The 20463-nt window shown below is 34.6% G+C and overlaps 1 long non-coding RNA gene across 1 annotated transcript in view; it reads right to left on the reverse strand.

Moving 5' to 3' along the window:
- Positions 1-3916: 3916 nt before the first annotated feature.
- Positions 3917-20463, reverse strand: part of LOC113623140 (uncharacterized) — a 46138-nt gene continuing 29591 nt past the window's right edge. The window contains exon 3 of the long non-coding RNA XR_003433794.1: positions 3917-4202. This is a non-coding gene — a long non-coding RNA (uncharacterized LOC113623140). The remainder of the gene's footprint in view (positions 4203-20463) is intronic.

Genomic DNA, 20463 nt, shown 5'->3' on the forward strand with positions numbered 1-20463 from the left:
CTCTCACCTCTTATATCTTTCTCTTCTAATTTGCTCAGAATTTTACTGCTGTATAAATAATATTGTCACAAAGTCCATGCATAATTGTAGTAGGTTATCTATTGTTGCATAAGTAATAGTACCCAAACTTCACTTTAAACACAACAAAAATTTATTATTCACACATCTTCTGAAGGTCAGGTATCTGTGAGGATTTTTGCTGTGTGGTTATATTCAAGGTCTCTCATGAGGCTGCAGTCAAACTGTTCAGTGGGGCTATAATAACTGAAGATTTGACTGTGACTGGAAGTTCTCCTTCTAAGCTTACTCACGTAGTTATTGGCAGGAAGCTTCAGTCCTTCATCATCTTTATAGAGCTACTCCTGAAATGGCTTCCCCAAGAATGAATGATAGGAAAGGAAGACAGAGAAAGAGAGAGAAAGAGAGAATAAGATGGAAAACACAGTATGCTTTATATAACTTAATCCAAAGTGGCGTACATCCATCTGACTTACTCTGTTGGTCACACAGACAAACTCATACAACGTGGAAGGGTACTACAAAAGTGTGCAAATACCAGTAAGTGGAATCACTGTGGGCTATCTTGGCGGTTGGTTATTATAATCATTTCCCCTATTAACAAAACTTCAAAGCCTCCCTTGTTTTTCTGAGTTAAGTTAGAATTTTTATTCTTGTTTTCCATCACTTTGACAAAGGTCCTCGATACCACTTCCCCTGTCCTCCTACACTCCTACCTGTATTCCATGACTCTCTTCTATACGTTGCATGTTGGTTCTTAAGCATACCATCCATACCACACAGCTTCATGATTTTGCTTACTACATGTTTTTCTACTAAACTTCACTATACCCTCTTTCCTAGGAAAGAAACTGAGGCCAACAAGTTTATACACAGCCAACTCTTTTTCAAATAAGTCAATAATATTTTACTATATATAATAACAGTGAGAATATTATTACCACATGCCCTTCTTAAATAATCTGCTGGAAGAGATTTACCTAACTGAAAGGTGACTAGAAAATGTACAGTTAAAGGATTAGGAGTGAGCCGTGAATACATTTGATGGTAGAACTAAGACCAAAACAAATGTGAGAGCTATATAAAAAAATAAACTCTTATCATAGAAAAGACATTGACCACCTATTTTGAAAGGCCAAAGGGAAAGTTGGAAGATTGTGTGGCAAGGCTGATTTTCTCATCTTTAATGGTTAAGAATCAAAAGATTTCTTCATAACTAATACGTCAAGTAATAGAGTAGTGAATATAAAGAGTTACTCTCTGAAAAATAGAGTTTTAAGAAGATAAAGAATTCAAATTATAGTTATGAACTTCTCAGGGTCTCACAAGCCTAAAATCAAGGTATTGGCTGGGGCTACAATTTTATCTGAGACTCAAAGTCCTCATTCAAATTCACTGGTGTTGGCAGATTTCATTTCCTTATGGAATATGACCAAGGGTTCTATTCTATTTCTTGTCGTCAGCTCTCAATTTCTAGAAGCCACCCAGATTTCCTTGCCATGTGGCTTTCATAGGCAGTTCACAACATGGCAATTCACTTCTTCCAGGCCAGCAGGGGAGTGTCACCTGGTTAGGCGGGGCCCACCCAGGATGTTCTCTCTTTTAATTAACTCAAAGTCAAACTGATCAGGAATCTTAATTACATCTGCAAACCATCACCCTATAATATAAAATGATCATATGAATGATATTCAATCATATTCCATATTCTGCCCACCCTCAAGGAGAGGGGAATATATAAGGGACTAAGTCACTGTAAGTCATTTTAGAATTCCACTTATCACAAAAGTATTTTAATTGAAAAAAATCAAAATTATTTTCTATATTTCTAAGTATATACATAAGACATCTTTCACAATAATCCAATAACACTGAAGGATTATTTTTTTACTATATTCTCTTTTACACATGAATGTATATCCTAGTAAAATTAAAGAAATGGTGTTAAATAAATTGCTTATTAAGTGAATTTGAAATAGTTTCAACCACTGTTTCAGTGCTCCCAGAGAGAGACAGCTTATAATTTGAATTTGTTTGAACATATCATGTATTTCAGTTTTTGAACTTATTTAACATCATTGATAATCATGACTAAGGTTGCCTCAAGTTAATTCTGAATTCCCTACCTACTCGTATCCCCATCACAAGCCCCAATTTATTGGAATGATAAACAACAATAGACACAGATTTAATAGAAACCATATGATTCATATGGAGAAGTTAAAGATGTTTTGTGAAGTGGGAGTTGGGACCATATTAAATTAATTTTATACATTAAAGTTGGAATACACCTCTAGAATAATTGTTTAATGCAATTATTAATAAATAACCATTAGGGCTTCCCTGGTGGCTCAGTGGTTGAGAGTCCGCCTGCCAATGCAGGGGACACGGGTTCATGCCCCGATCTGGGAAGATCCCACATGCCGCGGAGCGGCTGGGCCCGTGAGCCATGGCCGCTGAGCCTGTGCATCCGGAGCCTGTGCTCCACAATGGGAGAGGCCACAACAGTGAGAGGCCTGCATACCACAAAATAAAATAAAATTAAATTAAATTAAATTAATAAATAACCATTAATTTTGTTGCCTGTGCACATATTTTCCTGAGGTGATTGGTAATTTGTTTCATCTTGTATATTGATCTTTTCTTTTCCTCAATTATCCCTATAGTTACAGACACACTCTTCAGTTCTTTCTACTTAATAGTTCTCTACTGAATCGTAACTAAAGGAGGATCTGTATCTTTGTTACAAATAATGTTACAAGGTCCCTTGGCAATATATTTGTATAAAAAAAGGGATTTCATTAGAGAGAGCATATTTAACTAAATGGTAATTTTCTATCTATCCACATTGTTGAATATCTAATTATTATTTGTTTAACCGTTTATTGCTTTTTTCATAATGGTTAGTATCAAAGAATTTAATGCTGAGAGGGACTTTAACATCATTTGCTATATGCTTTTCTCTAGGGAGAAATTTTCTACAAAGCACTCCTGACCAAGCACCATTTAATTTAATTTAATTCCATCAGTGATGGATAAAACATAATTCTCAATGCAGCATTTCTATCACTGAACTCCTACAATTATTCAAAAATTATTTCCCATCTTAGTTGAAATCTTGCACATTGTGTCTGGCTCAACCTTCTGGAGGAAGAAAAATGCATATGCTATACTCAGTCCTACATGTTCAAAAACAATTTTCACTCCCAAGGCTCATTTTCTCGGGGTTTACTCCTTTCGGTTCTTTCAAACACTCAGTTGTCTCATTCCCTGTCAGCTCACTTTGTCCCAGTTAGGGGCAGGAAAAACAAGCTTAAAGCCTGCCAAATTGGTAGCATCAAAGCCAACTGAAAAAAGCCATCATGAGAATGAGTACCCCTATTTCTAAGCAAAGGATATTTTTATGCAGTGATTCCAATCAGTAGGATTTGGGCTCATTGAGCACTTGACTTATTGACACTATTCTTAAATGAGAAACATTCTTGAAGTGTACCTAAAAAGTAACCCACAGGAAAGTCCTCCACAGTTCCTTTTATAGACACATTAGTGTCCCTTTTGATCACATGCTTTCTCCAGTGCACAAGAGGCTCTTAATCATCTCCTAGCCCTTTCCTTGAGTTGTTGCAAGTTGAAGTACATTGGCTCACTCATCCGTTAGTAATAGGCAGCCTTGTTCTCTGTATTTTGACAGCTTTTCTCAATACCGTTTTGATTGTGATAAATATTACTTAATGCCTGTTATATTTATATTAATTAAGCATATTGCATTAATACACATAAACATTTTCCTTACAGTATCTTTCACCTTATACAATTTATACATTTAAAATGTAACCAAACTATAAAATAAATATTTAATTTACTATAAAATAAATATTTATTATAATAAATTTCATCTAAACCAGTACTACCAATTTAGACCCCTCAATATTAGTTTTGGATTCAAATATTGGGTTCACTGCCATCAGTACAATGGCCATGGAGAAATTAATTCTATAAAATGTTGATTAAGAATATGCACCATTTGTGGTAATATGAAGATTAAAGATAGCATGAGTAAAAATGCCTAATATAGTACCTTGATTGAGGTTGAGTATTCAATATATGCTAGTTATCTGCATGTTTCTGTTCGTCATCAAATGTCCTCCTCCTCTTTCTCTTCTTCTTGTCATCTTCTTCTGTTTCTACTTGTTAAACAAAATTTTCACTGTCCACTTTTAAATTACTTTAGTTTTCTTAAATATGAATGTAGTTCTTTGATTTTTGTCTGTTCAAATTCATTTTGTGTTTGACCATCTATTTTAAAGTAGTGATGTCATACTGAAGTGTTAATTTAACAAAATGAAATTTTCAATTTTGAGTTACTCATAGTTTGATAGGCATGTTTTTGTGTTTTCATCAGTCAGTCATAAAGGTGTTGACTATTCTAGCACTATTGACAGAATGCTATATCTCTCAGAGCTCACATCTGTCCTAATGCTACTTAAATGGCACTAAATGTCTGTCACATACGGCCCCTAAGTATCCTGTTATTATCATTTTGGTGTTATTTATTATTCTTCATTGTACTTGCTGATTTAATTGACTATTTTCTCCAAAAAGGGAGTATGAACCTTGAAGTCAAAGAACAAATCTTGTTCACAATTCTATCCCCTTTGTCTAGCTCACATAAAGTAGGCTATCAACATAATCATTTATTATTCCTATTTTACTCTTTTCAAATTGACGTTTATCTACTGACCAACATTTTTAATCAGAAAATAATTTCCAATTTGATACCAAAATTATCCGAGGTTTGCATACCTCATTGTTTTGCTTTATGTTCAACATATCAAAGTACAAAAAGGTATTATTTTCCCTGGACTTCTGGAAATAATCCCATAGCTACTAACACTGATGCTCCTGACTCCTTGCTTGTCTGGTTCTTTTAAGGCAGCTAGGTTATACTCCCTGTTTATTTAACTATCTAGTGTAGCATTCAAAATAAAGACAGAATTCATAGTCTAGAAATAATGAAATATAGGAAACAGTAAATTTTAGAAAGCATCTTATTTGTAATTTCAAAACAGGCTGAAGAGAAGGGATGATAAGGAACGGAGTAAAAAAAATAAAGTAATATAAAACCCATTAACATAACTAAATCAGGCAATTTCATTAGGAAGAAATTGTGATAATGATCAGTACAGAAAATAAATTGAATGTTTTATTACTTCCTGTTTAATGAAAATCATGGATATAGACAATAGAAAAGAGACCCCCATCTATAGATAAGTTCTGTATATGAAAATGGAACAAGAGCAATAATCAAAGATGCAAGAGAATAAAATATTTTGACTAGAAGAAAACAAATTCCAAATCAGAGTTCAATCCAAAATTAATTCTACATGGAGGAACAAATGAATGTTAGAACACCTGAAGATTGAAAAGAAAATAAGCATAATAGTTTTCAGCTTTCTACATGGGAAAAAATTTTCTAAGTATAAAAGGAACATAAGAATTTTTTTTAAATAGTAGGTAAAACCAGATATAGTATCATGTGAAACAGAGTATTAACATTAATGATTACCACTCAGTAAATTAATTATAATCAACTGGTGAGCTCTATGTAGTCTTTAATCCTCTCATTAATGCCAATTAAGAATCCTAACGCCCTTTCTTACTTTGAGAACTCTTTAATGGCTGACCATTCTGAGTGCTTTATATATTTTCTCTAAATTCTACTTAAAATATGAACTTTTGTTCATTAGTTAATTTCTCTCTTCTTTTATGCTGTTATAGGAAAAACAGAATAAGCCGTATGGCATCATCAACATTGTGCTCAGAAATAGCTCAGTGAACAAATTTATTAGGTACTTTTCTTACTTTCTACATCACAAGTGACAACGCCCTCCACTACTTAATGAGTCCCCTTTTCCCCTAAATTCAATAGTCATTTCCCACTTTCCTCAAACCCTTACAAACAGCCTCCATAAGGTCCAATATGCTTCCAGCAATACCTGGTCCACAATCAACACTACATATTTTAAGTTTTGTTTTGGCAGCAAGTTGCTTCCAGGCACCAAATTCTGTTCTATTTATTAGTGCAAAACAAAGCACCCCAAAGTTTAGCGTCATAAGGCAGTAAGTATTTTATTACGCTCAAGGCTCTGTGGCTCAAGAATTTAGACAGAGCACAGAGGGGATGTCTTGTCTCTGCTCCATGATGTCTGGAGACTCAGCTGAAAAGACTCAACCAGCCCAGAGCAGGTTAACCAGCTTAGGGCTGGAATCATATGTTAGCTTCTTCACTTACATGTAAAGCATCTGTGCTGAAATGACACAAATGTTGGGCTCAGTTGGGACTTGGCCAAAGCACCTATATAAGTAGTCTCTCCTGTATGTGTTTTGGAATCCCACACAACATGGCAGTATCAGGGCAGTCCAACTTCTTTATGGAGGTTAAAGGCTCTGAGAACCAGTGTTCCAGCAAACAACCTGGAAACTTCCTGGCATTTTATTATCTACCTTTGGAAAACACAGCATCACTTTTGCCATACTCTATTTCAGTAGTCACAAACCAGGCCAGATTGAAGAGTAGAGTTATAAATCCCTACCACTGAGGGGCAGGAATATAAAAGAATTTGCAGGCATATTTTAAAATCACCAGACATATAATAATATTAAATTCCCTGATTACTTATATAGTGAAGTACTTTTCATATGTGCACTACCATTTGGAGTTCTTCTTTTGTAAAATGTCTATTCATGTTTCACCTATTTTTGTTGGTCATCTGCCATTTGGTATGATTTATTTATTTTAAAATTCAGTCTAACTCCTTACTATCCATTTAGGTCTTACAATATATGTATATTTTAATTTATTTATTCAGACTACTTTGGTTATTTTTATAAAAAGTTTGCTCCACATAAATTTAGTCAACCATTACTCAAGGCAAGGGTTCCTGCTTTGTTCTTTGGAAGAATTTAGAGTCTTCTTTTTTATAATATTTAATAGTCTGCAATTTCATGAATTTTTTTGTCAGGTAAAATTGATGGACACGTTTATTCTGAACACTCATGCACTTTAGTTTTTGTAATTCTTATGTATTTTTGTTTTGATTTTTCCTTCTATTTGCTCTGTTTTTTAAAATAAAACATTTATTAAGATTACACTGGACCCTTTGAATTGATCTTTCACTCATATTTCTCTCTTTCTCATGATTTTCAATGGTTTGTCAAAATTATTTTTCAAAAAATCTAATAAAATATCTTTTCAGCCATTTATTTTTAATTCTGGGGGATTTCTTCCATGTTTTCTGTTTTTTGTTTTGTTTTTTTTCATAGTAGCCAATTCTTGCTTTATGGATTGAACATATAGTTCAACTGAACATATAGTTCTATTGATACAATTTTTTCTTCTTTTCAAGGGGCAAAAAAATGTGTTTGACAACTCTGAGTTCAGCATGGGGCTTTTCACTGAGTGAGCTTTGCTACTGATGAGGAATACCAAATGCCAAAATTAGAAGCCTTTGTACTTCTTACCTGGCCAGGCATGCAGAAATTCTAGAGGACAAGTATATATATAAATTATTTCAGATCTATGATATATGGTCATTAAGTTAATCCCAATATTTGCAGCCCCAGGTTTCATTCTTACTCTACTTAGTGTCTGGCTAGTCTGAGCACCAAGAGACTGAGTTTTTGCCACAGTGACTTGCCCTTTCTTGATTATATCCTATTCTTCACATACTCTAGGATAAGCATTTCTCTGATCTACTATATTGGTTACCATTACTCTTCTTCCTGCCCATGAGAAATTTATTGAAATCTTGCTTATTGATGCTTGCCTTCCATTCCTTCTCTTCTTAATTGAAGATTTATACAATTTTTATGTCTTTATTCTCATTTTAGTGGAATCTTGGTAGAGAGGCATAGGTATTTATTCAGTCTTCACTCTATACTAGGAAAGTCAAAGTACTTTTTGACTGAGAACCCAAGATCCCCTGGGAAAAACTGGGAAGAGGATAGTCTCTAGTTGCTGCTTTACAAAATCTGGACAATAGAGGTTAGATAAAATATATGAGTTACATATTGAAATATAGGATTGGTATATATAAATTTTTGAGAACAGTTCAGAGTGCTATAGCTTCTTTTCTATTTTAATAATTTCAACCCTAGTAATCATATCACATCTATTTATAGAGGCAGTTTTGTTATGAAAGTATTGACTTAATCCTAATCAACTTTTATAGTTGAGATACAATGTAATTTAACAGAAAAGAATTAAGTTTGTACCGGATATATCTTACCTGAATACTTGTGAATTCATTCTGTTAATGGAATCCATGCATGCAACAGAAGCTGAACAATAAATACCTCTGAACTATTTTAGAGCCTACATACCCGTGATTAACTGATGGCTAAAATAAGGATCTAAATCCGCTGTGTCATTTCTTTACCATGAGAAATAAATGATAGAAGTAAAGCATTGTATTTTGTCAACTTGTCACTGAGGTAATTAATAGAAGAGGGCACTGAGCCTGAATAAGTGTGATAGGGGAGGAATGAACTGATTTGGGCTAGTAAGGAGATGTGGTTGTAAGAGACATTTACATAATTAGTATGCAGGCAGGTATGGACTGCAAAAATGGCTCAGATAAAATTAATGGCTTAAAAAATTCTGAGAGCAGAAAAAGCCATTAACCATTATGCTCAAAAACAAAATAAACACATGCTGCAACCTTTCTTATCTTGGTGTGAGGAAACAAATGATGTGCTAGGAATAGCAAAATATAAGAAACCATTTTCTCAACTGATAGAAATGAAATATTCTGATTTACCAAATACTCCTAGAACTTATCATAAAGAAAATAAATTCACTTTCTTCAGAAATAAGCTCTTGGGACCAAATCAATACAATTTCACATCACTGAGTATTTAAAATATGTGGCTTTCCTGAGATTTGACTTTAATCTTGAATGTATCATTGATTGCTACAATGTGATGTGGGCCATAACACAGGTTTTACAATATACCCTGAAATTTCTGCAAATTCCAGTAGCAGCAAGAATATTTATACACATATAAATAAATTTCAAGAAATCAAAGGAGGGCCATAAAATAAGTAAATACATATCAAATGTTGATTTCAGAGAAAAGAAAGATTACTTTTGCTGAGGGATATCAATAGTCAGAACATTTTAGTTTCAGGCCAGAACAAAACAAATAAAACAAAAATTCAAATGGCCATAAGCTAAAATGTAAAGCATTGATTCTTATAACTGAAGCACATCAGACTACATAATGACATGGATAAGAGCATATATTCTTGAGTTAGGTTATTTACTAGCTAAGTTACTTTGGGTAACTACTCTTTACCTCGTTTCCTTATATATAAAATTGTATATTAATTATAATTTCCTCATAGAGTCCTTGTGACTATTATATGCATTGGTCTTATGAAGCACATCGAATAGTGCCTAGCACATTGTATTTGCCATATGAATGTCATTTATTATTAACAGTATTATTATTAAAAATCTAGATTTAAAGCTAGTTTCAGGCTCAAGTTATTCTAGGTTGTAAGAAACTTCTCGTTATAATTTTGTTCTACTTTCCTTTATAATGTGTACATTTCTTGCAGGCTTTCTTGAAGAAATGTACCCTAGACAAGATGGCCACCAGCAGCAGTGAGCTTACATCCTGGTAGTATAGCTACTTCTGCAGAAAAAATAACATTTGTTTCATCCAATAATTTCAACAAAATTTCTGGTTAAGTTTCTCACTAGATTAGCATGGAACATGAGCACATTACAAAATAAACCATGGTTAATGGGGTAGTGAGTGTCTTCTTTTGGACAGGCCTGAGACATACTCTGACTACTACAAGTGGTGACTGGGTCAACCCCTCTCAGATCATGTGAACTAGAAGACGAAGAAATAGGTAGCTCCCCAAAGGACAACTGGAATGCCACTACAGAAGAAAACAAAAACACACTGAGTGTTCTATAATCACAAATATCCATGTTATAAGAAATCAATGCAGATAAAGAATTAGGTAAGATCATTGATTTACTAATAATCATGTAATTTAGTTATGTTTCTCTGCAACAAATTCATTGTGATGCTGTGATGGGGATCAACAAGCTACATTTTCTAGACTCCTTTGAATGGCTTCCTATTGTATTCCACTATTGGGAGGTACTAGAGAAACACTGGAAGGCAAGGAGCAGTTGTTTGCCCTAGAAACAGTACTTGATTTCAGCTTAACTGCTTTTTTCAGCATCCCCTGAACCAGCGTTACAGCACCAACTTAGAAGCAGCAGTTGGAACATATCCTTTACTCAGGGGTGTGAGCCCCAGTTCAGCAAGGCTATTCCTCTGAACTTATAAATTTTGATAGCCCCAACCTCTTCTCTTTGTCCACTTAAGCCTCTGGGGTAGGATACTTGGGGCGGTGGGGGGGGCAGAAGGGAACAGATAGCTACATCTTAATTTCTTTGTTTGCCACAGTGTTATTACTTTTGTTGTCTGTCCCCTATGTAGTCACTTTCTATTTTAATAAGTAGTCTAGTGTTAATAGTGTATGTGAAATTAAAATTTTTTTGTGATATAGCCATGACCCACCAATAACAGACCTTTTCCTACATATTTGGTAATATATATGTTGCCTGAGCGCCTCCAATTTTGCTGCCCAAATAAGTCTTTTACCTCTATAAAATCCAGTATTGACCTTGTCCCATCATTTCTCCTGATATCCAAGGTGAATTCTTTGTCTTTTCCACTTCAGACTATGAAGTCATATAGGTCTGTATAAGATTTCAGTGCCACAATGTATTCTCTGTGTGAACCTAGGCAATTTATTAATCTACAGATATGTTTCTTTAGATACAATTCAGAGATAATAATACTGACCTCACAGGGTTGTTTAGAGGATTAAAAGGAATATAATATGAACATCTAGCATAGAGAATTTCCCTGGGTGTGCATTTAACAATGTCAGTTTATTTCTCATTCAATGGGAAAACTGACTGTGTAGCTAAACTAATAAAGTTGGATAACAAAACAAAAATATATAAACAAGAGAAAATATCTTCAGAAATCATTATAAAGTAACACGACAGACATTAAAATAATATCAAGAGTCCAGATGAATTGAGTTTTTCTTGACAATAAGGATTGTAAGTTTTCTTTTATGTTGTGGTTAATGCAAGAAGCATCAGGAAGGAGAGTCCCATGGCTAGAAAGGGGTGATATTGAAACTGAGCAGAACCCTGCACAGCCTTCCTGGGAACATACCCCCACTCCCCTCCATGTCTCCCCTCTCTTGATCATAGAAAAGCTTTGGCCTTCTGAGTTCCAAGTAACAAATTTAATCAGAGGAGTGAGAAAATGCAAAAACAAAGAAAAACAGTCAAGCAAGACAAACTAATAATAGTTTAGCCTTAAAACAAAGTCAAGGACTTCTAGTTCCTCTTCAAGGTCTATAGATAATATCTTGAGGCATATCCTTGAGTTGTTTTGCAGATAGTAAATTCCCCACCAGGTAGAAGTTAACTGCATGCTGACCACCAGCACATAGACCCCAGACTGGTTGGAGCCAGCCAACTAATAACTGAGATTCCAGAAACATCACCCTGTTACCTCACCATAAACCAATCAGAGAATGGTGCACAAGCTGATCACACACCTTGCAACTCTCTCCCTCACACTGTCTTTTTTTTTTTTTTTAATAAATTTATTTATTTATTTTTGGTTGCATTGGGTCTTTGCTGCTGTGTGCAGGCTTTCTGTAGTTGCGGTGAGCGGGGGCTATTCTTCGTTTCAGTGCGCAGGCTTATCATTGCGGTGGCGTCTCTTGTTGCGGAGCACAGGCTCTAGGCATGTGGGCTTCAGCAGTTGTGGCTCGTGGGCTCTAGAGAGCAAGCTCAGTAGCTGTGGCGCATGGGCTTAGCTGCTCTGTGGCATGTGGGATCTTCCCTGACCAGGGCTTGAACCCATGTCCCCTGCACTGGCAGGCAGATTCTTAACCACTGTACCACCAGGGAAGCCCCCCTCATACTGTCTTTAAAAACCCTTCCCTGAAAGCCATCAGGGAATTCAGATCTTTTGAGCATGGGCTGCTGTTCTGCTAGCTTGGCACCCTGCAATAAATGCTGTACTTTCCTTCACCACAGCCAGATGTCAGTAGATTGACTGCTTCGAGTCAGATGAAGGGACCCAAGTTAGGTTAGGAAACCATATTAATGGCGTTTATGTTTGAACCAATTTGAACTGCTTATAAGAACAAGTAGTACTCACCTCTTCCCAAATCTACACTCAATGATGTCACGTTCTAAAACTGGACATGCTGGAAGTAGTTAACACCCAGAAATTAGGAAGCTAAAAATATGTCATTTTTTCTCAGAGAACCGGTTGTTGAATATTTACTAAAACACCACTAGAAAACTGTCCTTAAAAAATGCTCAGTAGGGCTTCCCTGGTGGTGCAGTGGTTGAGAGTCCACCTGCCGATGCAGGGGCCACGGGTTCGTGCCCCGGTCCGGGAAGATCCCACATGCCGCGGAGCGGCTGAGCCTGCACGTCTGGAGCCTGTGCTCCACAACGGGAGAGGCCACAACAGTGAGAGGCCCGTGTACTGCAGAAAAAAAAAAAGCTCAGTAAATCTAATATTAATTACTAGAGATGATTTTTTTCTAGAATGGGTTATTCAAAGTACAATGCTAGATGAAGAAACAATAATCACTAGGTATCAGTTTAAGTTCTTTAAGTCAGACTGATATCAGGACCCTCTAATAATACAGTAAATACCCACTAATGTCACAGTTTACTATTTGGCAATGTAGCTTATTATATTCTTTTGGACAAGAAGGAGCAACATGGACCAGGTCATGGAATAATTTCATAAATTATTATATGGCAGATATACTCATAAATTACTAATAAATAACAAAGTTTTAACCTGAAAAACTCATTTTTGTCCATGTTCTGGTAATATTTCATCTGTGACTTGATTTGTTCATCTGCCGAACAGATATGTGGAATGACACGGAACTCTGAGTACTAGTTAATAGGCTAAATAATAAGATAAAAACCTAAATAAATGTTAGTGAATCACAATTACCAATCAGGTTTTAATAAATGAAATGGAATAGGGAAGATACTTAAATATTATATGCTCACACATAATTTACAATTCAAGGATGAGAATGATGTGTTTCAAAGGCCAGGTGTCACTATAACAAGCAGTGTTTAGCTAGTTAGGCCTTAAACCAAGGGTCAGCAAATTATGGCCTGCACAGCAAATCCAACCTATAGCCTTACTTTGTAAATAAAGTTTTATTGATGTATGGATATACCCTTTCATTTATTGTCTGTCTACAAGTGCTTTCTCGTTGCAACAGCACAGTTAAATAGCTGCAAAAGAGACAATCTGGCCCACAAAATCTAAAATATTTATTCTCTGCCCCTTTACAGTAAATGTTTATTAGCCCTGCCTGAAACCAAGTTAGCAGAGCGATTTGGCTACAAGGAAAATGATGATTTTCTCTTATAAGTCTACTGTCTGGATAGATAGTAAGAGCCCTGCTTTTCTCTAGTTAGATCACACTAGAAGCATAGTTTTCATACATATTTTAATAGGAAGAAACTAGAGGGTGTGCAAATACAAGATATCAGATTGATAAAGAGGTTCAAAAGTATATTTCCAAGTGTGGTTGAAAAAAGCTGGAGGTGTTTTTTCCCTAAAGAATGGGGAGAAATGGTTAGGTAGGATAATTTTGGCAAATAAATCGCATCAAATTTGGCAGAGTCTAACATGTGGAGAAATGATTTGGTCTAATCTCATATAGTTTAAAATGTAAACCCAGAGATTACAAATTTTATAGTAAGGTATATTTTGACTTGAATCAGCAAGAATGTTCAAATATTTAGAACTATCTGAAAATGAAAAAGTTTGGTTCTGCAAAGAGCGAGATTTTCCTCCCAGAGAGCCATGCAGATAGACCAGCTGGCAGGTTATAATCGGGAGATTCACAAACCTGATAATGGTAACATAGCCATATCTGCAGTTGAGCTTGTAGTGGTTCAGATTAAAATAAATATATACTATACTAAACAAACCACATAGAAATTGAGAAGAAAATTGGCCTTGGGCTACACATAGATAAAAGTATTCCTAGTTAAATGTTATGTGTGTATATATATATATATATATATATATATATATATATATATATATACATTACGAATATAATAATTTAAAACATAACCAAAACAGTGATATTCCCTTTTTTGGATAATTTTAAAGTAACCTTTTCCTCTCATTACTTAAAGATTTATTTCAGAGTTTTTTTTCAACTCCTCCTAATTGCAGCTCCTCATCTCATATGTGGCTCATCTGACGTATAATCTGCTCATTTGGTGCATAGAAAATATAAATAAGGAACTTTTAAGGAATCCTATTTTTAAGTAGTTCTAGGGAAAAGGCCATTGTATCCACATATATGTATAAAATGAAACATAGCCTTAATAACTGGGGATAAATAGCTTCACTGTTTTAATAAAAGAATGTATTGAATTTATGATAAAGCTGAGTCTCTGGGAGTTTCTGAGTACCACCATTTAGGAACAGTATTGTGTCAAAAAATAACAAGAAAGCATATTTGACATGATTTATGGATCAGAAAGCCCATTGAGGGAAGTCTCCCAAGGTGTGTGTGAGAAATGGTCAGTTTGTTTTCCTCTTATTGGTGTACAGAGGAAATAGTTTTCTTGCCTATATCTCCAAGGATGGCACTAAGCCCCACAAAGCAAACACAGAGGAACATCAGACAAACTGCATGGATCTGTCTGTATGTAAAAACACTGTTTTTAAAAATTTGTAATTCATGGACTAGATGTTTCCTGATAGGTATATTTTTCAGTTCAGGGATTTAAAAAAAAAAATTCTGCCATGTACTTTTATTTTCATTTTTACTTTAGTCTTTTGGTTTTGTAAGAATGAGCAATCTCTCTATTTCTTTCCTGTAAGTTTGTCTCCAATGCTGACGTGAGCACAAAGACCTTATGTGCTGTGTTAGGAAATATTTTGTGTCTTAAGAATAAAAGTTTTCATTAGACTTAGTCAATGTATCACAGATATTATCCTTCCTGGCAAGAGGAACACAGAAGCGCAGACACTGTTGGGCTATGGTTCTCAATGGAAAAATAAAGCTTTTCAAAATGTTTTAGTCATTGCCATGGTGGATGTTTCTTTAAGTCATTTTTACAACGTGCTTTGATGAATTCTAAGAATCCGTATTACATTATTTATTCCTATGGCTTACTGTTAAAATCATATTCATAATATTAACTATCATTCATTGAATACCATGTACCAACATTATGAACCAGAAAGTAATTTATATTTAACCCTCATAACAATCCTGCAAAGTAGAAATGATTATCCCATACTGCAGATGAAAAACAGACTCAGGAAGGATATAAATTACCTATATCACAAAATTAGTAAGTGGTAGAGCCAGAATGCAAACAAGATCTGCCTGGTTACAAAGTCAGTAATTTTTCTTCTATAACATGCCAACATTATAAACCTTTTCGGTTTGAGGTGAAATGCACTCAATATCACATTTTAAAATATACCTATAAAATAAGAGCAACAAGCTAGTAATGAGTGTTATTCTCTATTTCAGCTAGGATAGTCAGGGAATGGATATGATGACTTAGAGTAATTAGGAATGACCTATTTTTGAAGAGGTATCATTTGAACTCAATGATGAAGAGAAGGCAGCCTTGTAATGGTTTATAGTGTTCCAGATAAATAGCAGTATGTGCAAAGACACTGAGGTAGGAAGGAGACTGGCATATTTGGAAAAAGAAAAACGTTCATATATAGTTTTCTTGTGTAGATGTGGCTTAGATGTGGGGTTAAAATAAAGAAAGAAATCTAAGTCTTTCACCCAAGAGGACAAATTCAACTGATAATTTAATAAAATTTGCAATTTTAATTTAATAGAAATTTTTATCTCCCAAGAATTCTCTCTGCTATAAAATCATTTACTTATAGTTTATCTTAATATATTTTCCTTTGTTTCACTGAATCTCAGAGAGTATTAATTTGTTTACATATTACTACAACTGGTATAAATATTGTATTCAGCTGTATGTTATATCATATTCTTTACTAGTTCTGCCATTTTCCAAAAATTATATCTTCTTACAACATAATCTGTTTAGATTTGACAAGGCAAAGACTTTGAAAAATAAAAAGTAGGATTATCACAACGATAATTTCTAGAATGGTTATATTAACTTTTCTTTTGTGATGACTTGTAAATGTAGGTGTACATGTATGTGTACATGTACTAGAAGTATCTTTCCCAGAGAAAAGACTGACCATTTATGTTCAGACTTCAAAATATACACATACATATACACAAATACATATACACATATACAAATACACATCTTTCCTGATCTTGGATTTTATTACCCTCTTGCCTCCATTAGACATACAACATAATGATCATAATCACAAACGAAGACTCAAAACATAATTAACATTGTTTGCTATCTGAAAGAGAGCACAGAAAACCACATAATTGCAATGGGAAGATTTTCACGTCTCTAAAAGGAAATAATAGGATGGATTTACTTTTTTCTCACGACTTCTTTCCAAATATTTACTTCTGCTTGGTCAGGGTTGGCTTTCTCTTATTTCTGCACCGACACACATGCACATACACGCACATATGAATATTAAAAAATCTCATTAAATGTTTGGGTTATTAAGGGTAAGCAGATGGTTCTTCATGGCTTTTTAATGTTTAAATTGTATTCTGATTCATTCATGTAAGTATAAATTTCCATACTAAAGCATGGACCTTCCCCTCCTCAAAAAGAAAGCCATTAGCTACACTTACTGAGCCCATAAAAATTAACATGCAAACATAGAAAACATAATTGCCAAAGTATTTATGGAACTCTCCTTAGCATAAATATTTTTTGCCTATATATTTCCAGGTAAATCTGGCAGCAGATGAAATGAATCAATCCAATCAGAAAATACAAAAACCATTTACCAAGCCCTACATCATCTATCAATATAATATACCAGGATGAGTGCAGAACAAGTTACTAGTGTAGATTTGTACTTATTGGGCATTGAAGTAGAGGAAGAGTTTGTGGATATTGGAAATAAAGGCTTAGAAATACTTGAATATGATCAAGGTTGAAGTTTATGTAGTTATCACTTCCTGAAATAAAGACTTAAAAATCCAGAAGATCAAGAAAAAGTGCAACAGAAGGTATTAAGTTTTTTAAAATATTTTAACACCCTGGGGGTAGGATGTCATTCATGATACACTGAAGAAGTAAAATCAGAAGTTCAGGGAAGGACAGGAAATTCTGACTAGCGAGTTCCTTTTTGGTACTCTTTGCAAGGTTTGTAACCGGAGTCAGAGTAAAGAAACCTGAAATCGTGAACAATGAGGTGAAAACCATTTCTGCTGGTTTAACACTTAAAAAAAATATAGTAATTATGACTAGAGAAAATTTTAGGAGAGAATAGGGCTGACAAGTCTAGTGAACTGTCTTTTTAGCAAAGAGCTTCTGTGTCTTTTTCTCTTTTCTAGAGTCAGAGGAAAAAGCCACATTATTTTCTAGTTTGAGTTGGCCAAGGAAACAATCTTTGAAGTAAAATTTGGTTATACTTCATTCTATATCTTGAAAATTAATAACACGTTGCTGTCCGATCTGTTATTTTCAAACTATCCTTCTTGTTTTGAGAGTAATATTAAAAAAAGACCAATTTTGGGTACCATATTTGGGAGTAATCAAAGCCAGAGTTTGTGTGAATCAGAGGTCAAAAAGAAAGACTTTTTAAAAATAATTACCTTTCACCCTAGCTATCAAATTTTAGGGCTAAAAAATATAAGTTCTTGTCTAAATTGGGATTCCTTAAAAATGAAAGGGGGAGGAATAGATCCTTAGCTAGTCAGAACATCAAGACAACATAGGTAAATGAAAACTGCCCACGGAAAAGCAAACATAAAGGTACCCCGTACAGAGGCAGTTGCTTCATCTTTGTATATCTATTCTGCTGTCCTAATGCTTGTGGCATGCATTCTATGTGGCATCTCAATCTGAAATCTATTTGTAACTCAGTAGCTTCTCTCCTTATTATTATTATCTGTGTTTATCCCCTCAGGTAAGCATATCATAGAATCATAATAACCATTCACAGGTGACACCCATCAGCACTTTCAACTTTCTCTCTCTGTTTGATTAGAAAACAGATGCATTACTATCAGACTAAGCTTGTTTGCTTTCTCTTACTGAAAAAAAACAAAACAAAACACTGAGAAATACCTGGTTGCATATTTACAAAGGGCTGGAAATAGAACATTACTGGAATTTCTATAAGATAAAAGCAAATATTTATATGTCTACATATCTGAAATTCTGTCACCATCTTCCTAGAAGCACATCTCAAGAACGTCCTTTTTTTCCTTTAAAAGTTAATAATATAAAAATTTTGGTCTCAGCTTCTCTGGAGGAGGGGGAAATGACTCATTCAAAAATTTACATTGATCTCTCATCCAAATATATTCTGAATGATAAAACTGATTTAACTTTCCTCTATAAATGTATTCTTCAGTAAAAAGAGATTTCTTGACAAGTTAATAGCGACTTCCTGCAGTCTGCTTGAATATTATTGTTCAAATATCAGTTTTTTTAATAATAAATATACTTATTTGTGTATTTCCTTTTGATGAATACTCCACTCTGTTTGCTGCAGTTTTAAGGAGGAAATAAATGAGCTTCTCAGAATCTCTACGGTAAGGGAAGAGGAATTATACTCATAAACAGTAGCTGCAGCCTAAAGTTCACACCATTAAGAGTTGTAAGTGGATACTATAATATTCTAACCCCTCTCCAAGTTTAAGCAGTAAAATATCTGGAAAAATCAGAGGCCAGTTAAACACATACATTTAATTGGTAGCTGTCCACAACTATACATAGAACAATTATCTGAAATATGAATTTAAGTTGGAATAATTAATTCCAAAAATGTCCATCTCATTTTGAATTAGCAGTTGATGTTGATTAGAAGGATTCTATTAAGAGATATGAATATAATGGTGAGATAGATGTATAGAAAGAGGGAAGAGACACCATGGACAATGAGTGGGGATTTGGTCATGGTTCTCTCTGAAAAAAGAAGAAATCTCAGCTTTTCCCCAAGTTGAAAGTGGGAAGAAACATCTCAGGGAGATACAGCCCTAACACAGACTACTGTTCCTTGTACAAGTGTGTTATAAAAAGGAAATATGAAGAGTCTGGCTACTTTGTACAGGGATGAGGAAACAGAATTTCCATCTGATATATTCCCCAGACAATATGCCAAACCCCTTTGATTCAGAAATAAAGTTATTTAGAGGGACAACAAATCTAAACGTTCCTTCCCCTCCCCCTGCTAGCTCATTGTGTCACTCAGAATGAGGGTGATACTTGCTATTGGGCTGGCCAAAAAGTTCGTTTGGTTAGTGAATACGTTGTTCAATAAAGTTCTTCGTGAAAATGAAAAATGCCTTTTATTTTTACTTAAAACCAAACGAACTTTTTGGCCAACCCAATACTATTGAGTCCAGTCCATCTGATCACCATACCTTCCTTACTCCCTCCTCTACACCTTCTCTCTACCAACCAAATCCATCTTTCATATTACAGGTTAGAATTATTTCCTAAAATATGTATCTGACCATGTCCCTTTCCTACTTAAAATCATTTAGTGGAACCTGATCACCTATGGTTTTGAACTCATTAGAATGAACTGCCTGCATCTACAAACCTGTTATGTCAAAACTCCGCAGTTCCCCCTAATGCTCAGTGCCTTTTATAACTGATTTGTTAATGTTGGGTATATCCTAAGCACTAAGCATGCTTCATAAATCCACATATGTGTCATTTTATTTATTCATTCACTCACTGAATATTTCTTAGGTACCTTCAGTGTGTACAGAGAAATGGTGGGACAGGGTATAGAACAATGAATAAGGTAGTCAGTCTCTGGCCTCAAGAAACTAGGGAATCAAGCAGGTACTTTCCCCCCTGACTGAGTTAAATTCTTCTCTTCTGGCTTCCCACAGCATCCTGACCATGCCTTTATCTTAACTCTCCTCAAAGTATAGAGAAATATCCTGTTTACTTTTGTGTAATCCTAATATACCATGAGCTCCTTGAGGGCGTATAAACATTATTTGCATCTTCATCCCCAGCACATGACTTGGTTTTATAAAGTCTGTCGAATTTAGAAGTGCCTATATCATGTTTTGAAGATATATAATAATTGCAGTCTGCATAAAAAGTATGGATTATAAAATAAGAGGTCATAGGATTTCACATTAAAAACCAGAATTAATATAAAATTTGAAAAACCTTAGAGAAGAATAAAAGTATAAATTAT

This window comes from Aethalodelphis obliquidens, unplaced genomic scaffold, assembly GCF_003676395.1.
Source record: "Aethalodelphis obliquidens isolate GAN/ISIS:26980383/991018 unplaced genomic scaffold, ASM367639v1 scaffold11, whole genome shotgun sequence".
NCBI lineage: Eukaryota > Metazoa > Chordata > Mammalia > Artiodactyla > Delphinidae > Aethalodelphis > Aethalodelphis obliquidens.